We start from the raw sequence: 5,411 nt of genomic DNA, 5'->3' as shown, positions 1-5,411 counted from the left end.
TCATCAGTTTTCTTCGATTCCAGTTGTGAAACGAGAGCTGAATGAATAAATAAATTAACCATTTGATTCCGAGTTCTTACCAGATCATATGGATTACCTATCACCAATTCTGATGGATGTGATTTCTTCCATATGTACTCATCATTTGTTGAGTTCATTTCAGCAACTACTTCAGTTGGCTATTGAAGAATGTTCTCTTCAGTTCTAATTGCTGCTACTTCAGTTGGAAATTGAATGTTTTCATTTTGCTCCACCAACTGATTATCAGGGACATTTTTTTGTTCAATTGATTGATCAAGCACTTCTGGTTCAGGTGTTTGAAGAGGATATCTATTGAAATGAGTGTCTTCTTCACTTTCATCCTCTAAACTTATATCTGTAAAGCGATCAACTAGCTCAACTGGATCAGTTGACTTATCAGTTAGCACGGATTCATCAAATACAACATGAATAAATTCTTTATTCAAAGTGCTTTTGTTAAAAACTCTGTAGGCTTTACTAACTGAAGAATATCCAAGAAATATTCCCTCTGCAGATTTAGCATAAAAAGCTTTCAAATGATTTTTGACATTATCAAGAATAAAACATTTGTAGCCGAATATTTCGAAATATGAAACCACAATTTTGCGTCCATGCCGGATCTCATATAGTGTTTTCAAATGATTCTTATTAATCATTGATCAGTTCTGAGTGTAACATGAAGTGTTTACTACTTCTGCCCAAAACCTCTAAGAAATACTAGAATCAGCAAGCATTGTTCTAGCAGCTTACTTAAGGGTTCGATTTCTTCTCTCAGCTACACCATTTTGCTGAGGTGTTCTTGCTGCTGAGAGCTCATCCTTGATTCCTGTATTCTCTAAAAATTGTGAAATATTTTGATTGATGAATTCAGTCCCTCGATTAGACCTTATTCGATCAATCCTAACTGATTTTTCATTTAAGAGTCTTTTGAAAAGCTTAATCAGTTGTGCAGCAGTTTGCTCTTTGGATTTGAGAAATATAACCCAAGTAAATCTTGAAAAATCATCCACGACAACCAATGTGTATTTCATTCCCCCTAAACTCATTACTGGTATATGACCAAATTGATCCCTATGTAGCAGTTCTAAGCATCGGGAAGATGATTTACAACCTTTGTTTTTAAATGAAGATCTTACTTGCTTACCAAACTGACATTCTGAACAAATTTTATCTTTTGAAAAGTCTATTTTGGGCAAACCAGTTAAAAGATCATGGTTACTCAGATAGGCAATAGATTTAAAGTTTAGATGGTTCAACCTCTTATGTCATAACCAGTTTTTTTGAAGAATTGGAAGCTTTAAGACAAACTGGTGTGTAAGGTTGCTCACTCCAACTGACTTTGTATATGTTTCCACAGCGATTGCCTGTTAGTATAACCTCATCAGTTGAGTTTCTAACTGAACAAGTGTGTTTGTCAAACTGAAATGAGAAGTTGTTGTCGCATAACTGACTGATGGTAATCAAGTTATACTTCAAATTCTCAACTAGTAAAACATCTTGGATAGTGAAATTACCTTGGATAAGCTTACCCATATACAAAATTAATTCTTTGTGTGTACCTGTCACCTGCAATCACACAGTATATAATTTTGGTACCCACATCTATTTGGGTCTTAAACTAATTAGTCCTTTAGGAACCCAGACTTGGATCAGTTTAACTGACTTTCCAGTTGCTGTGTTCCAAATGGTGTTTCTCGGCTTGTGTGTGCTTCGTGTGTAGTGTGGACATGATACAATATGAGCTTTAGCCTTGTTCAACTGGTTGTTCAGTCGATATCTTTTCTGAACTAGCTTGTAGTTATAGTGATTGGAATAGCCATTTGAAAAATTATTGTTGTACCTTTTAGGTGACCAACTACGTGAAACATTTGGAGTTTTAGGACTATAACCAACACCATACCTCCTGGCCTTGTTATCATTTACAATAGGCTGTTCAATTGGTTTACTTGGATCAAATTGTTCTTGTACCACAACTGATTTTACAAAGTGAATATATTTCTGTTTGCTCTTGTTCAGCTTTGGCTGAGTATCACTGATGGACGTTTCATCTTAGTTGCTGAACCCTAAACCAGTTTTATCATCAACTGATTTTTGCTTATTTTGCATTTCAGTTAACGCAACTGATGATTTATTTCATGCTTTAATCAGCTCAGTTTGCTTTGAATTCTCAAGTATCAACTGTTGAATCATTAATTGATTCTTGCTTCTTTCACCATTGAGCTCAGTAATCTCCCGTTTAAGACTCAACAAATCAACTGATTCATCAATTTCAGTTTTATCGTCTTTGAGATAATTTGCTTTGCTCTGGCCTTCTCAACAGATAAGGCAAGCTTGTGATACTCATTAACCATGTCATGAAGTGTAGAAATGAGTTCATCTCGTGTGAAATCAGTTGAGCTAAAGTCAAATACCTGCTGACTAGTTGACTCCAGTTATGTGTCATCCGCCATCAGACACTTGACCTCTTCATCATCGTCACTGGAGCTGCTCAAGATTTCAGGTTCTAAATCATCACTGTCAGATTCTGCCTATTTGGACTTGCTTTCCTCATCTAGAAGCACCACATGCTTTTTTTTTTTATGTAAGCTTTCTTGTCATCGTTAGATTTTCTCTTGTGCTCATAAGGATTCTTTATTTTTTTTAGTTGAGTCTCGACTGTCCTTCTTTGGCTTGGGACGGTCAGCAATGAAATGACCAGTTTTGCCACAACTCATTAGGTTCTTCTTTAGAGTAATTTTTCTTGTATTGTCTTTAGAAGTTTCCCTGATTTCTTCTCGTAAATTTTCCAAATCTTTTGACGAACAATGACATAACATCATTGCTTAACTGATCAGCAGATTTGTCAACTGGACCAGTTGGTTCCAATTTGACAGCAGTTAATGCAGTTGTGGCAGCTGGTGTAGAAGGTTCTCGTTCTCTGGTTTGCAACTCGAACTCATATGATTTTAAGTCTGCAAATAAATCATGAAGTTTGATCTTGTTCAGATCCTTTGATTCTCGCATTGCCATGATCTTAATATCCCATTCTTTGGGAAGACCTCTGACTAATTTCAGAGCTACTTCTTTATTTGAATATACCTTTCCAAGTGCATTCAGCTCGTTCATTATTTCATTGACTCTTTCATCATAGTCATGCATGGATTCTCCAATCTTTATCTTGACATTATCGAATTTTTGAACGGCAACTGATAGTTTATTTTCCTTGGTTTGCTCATTGCCCTCGCATAACCGGATCAGTTTCTCCCATTTTTCTCTAGCGATTTTGCACATCTTTATCTTGCTGAAAGTGATTTTATTCTGCGTTTTGTACATTATGTCTTTAGCCACGTTGTCCAAGTTGACTTTTATCTTGTCTTCAGCTGTCCTTTCATCTCTTGTCTTTTCAATACATTGTGGTGCCCCTTCAGTCATGACACCAGCTGTAATAGATTTTAATATTCTCATGGGTCCGTCAGTAATAACGTACAACATGTCATCATCTTGTGCAGCTAGATGAGCCTGCATTTTCATTTTCCAATCATCGAAATCTTCTCTTGAAAACATTTGAATTTTTTTGAATGAAGACATGATAATCAGTTTAGTGTATATCAATATTCAAGAACAAGATTCAATCGCTCTGATACCATTTGATAGGATCGGTTATCGGGTGAAAAGTGTTTAGAAGGGGGGTTGAATAAACACTCAATGATTTTCACAAATTTTCGTAACATTAAGTTAGTTTAGTGATAAACTGAAACTCGAGAATCTTGTCAGTCGATAACAATCAGTTAACAATAAATGTGCGGAAATAAACTAACTGAAAGATAGAATATAAACTGAAATAAGAACACATAGATTTTATGGATGTCCATAGATTTCAATCACTCCTACGTCACCCCTTCTATCACAAAGATATGATATTTACTAAAAGACTTTGATCGATACAAACAATTGTATTCAACTGGACTTGAAAAAATCCTTAGTTTACAACGTAATTCACAGTATTCAACTTGACTTGAAAAAGACTTAGCACAACTGATCTATTTAAGATCAAGTTTTACAACAGCAATAGTTTGTGCTAGAATGCTCGAAGTATAGCCTTAATGCTATAAGTGTGAGCTTTGAATCTTTTGAATTTCAGCAGAGTGATTGCAAGTAAGTCGTTCATGTCTTCTTTGTGGCTTCGTCTATGCTATTTATAGGCTTCTCTTCCAAAGGTAACAATTAATACAATTTGAATCTCTTTATCCGTTGTTTGCCATGTCAACATTCCTCTAACATTAGTACACTGCAGCTTTTCTGACATGCGGCTCTGCCACTATTAGTTGCAGTTGTTTTGTACTGTTGTCAGTTGAATGTCTTTATTCTTTACGTGTACATTTGAACGATCAGCTGATAAGCAATAGCTGATAAACTCACAACCATTTGTTGCAACTGATCAGTCAGTTGTCTGCGTAGTTCAGTCCAACTGGTTCAGTTGCCCTTGATTATCTTCGCATTAATCTTCAGTTAAAGGCAACTGTCAGTTTGCATATTTTGATCAGTTACCGCCAGTCTTCTCGATCAGCTAGTTCGATCTAATAAACGTTCAGTTTGTCAAACCACCGAAATTTAGTTTCTAACACAATCTAAAGATATTCATGATTATTTAATATAATATATTAATAATATAAAATATTCATGATAAATATATGATATATGATTTAGTATATTGAGAAACTTGATATATTCGTGATAAAATTTGATATAACATCCAAGATCTATAAATATCGTCGAAAGATATAGATTTGTGTCAAAGCGTATCGGTATTTATAAATAAATATTAATAAAAAATTTTAATATTCATGATCTATTATTTGTCGTTTTTTTTTGTTAATAGTGGATTAATGTTCAATGGTGAACTGCATAGGCTATTGATTAAGAATTATGAATGTGCAGCGGTGAGGTCAACATTGTTTTAACATTTTTTTATTGCTCTTAAATTTTGGTGATCGACAAAATAAAAAGTATCAAATTGTTTTAGGATCCAGCCACTCACTTTATTATAAAATAGATTTTTCATATCACTAGATTATTTCAAGACTTTTATGAGTTCAAGTTGTTCTATCTAGAAATTCAAACATTATAATTTATTAAGCTCCAACTACAAGAAATCCTCTGACAAGTGACCAATCCAAATTATTAAATGTACTGCACGAGTTCAACTCGTTGTTTTCCAACCGCACTACAGAAAGGTCAGCATTAAGGATTCCAAAAAATATGATGCATTTCAAGTTGTTAAGTTGAAAGCTTAATATAGAAATATTACACAGTATTTTACAAACTCCTGAAATTATAGGAAGCCAATCTATTCGGATATGGTGTCAACTTTATTAAAAAAAACATGAAATTAAAGTCAGGAGAGCATTTAA

This window comes from Primulina huaijiensis, chromosome 15, assembly GCF_012295235.1.
Source record: "Primulina huaijiensis isolate GDHJ02 chromosome 15, ASM1229523v2, whole genome shotgun sequence".
Taxonomy (NCBI): domain Eukaryota; kingdom Viridiplantae; phylum Streptophyta; class Magnoliopsida; order Lamiales; family Gesneriaceae; genus Primulina; species Primulina huaijiensis.
The sequence above is the reverse complement of the archived record's forward strand: the minus strand, read 5'-3'. Positions refer to the sequence as shown.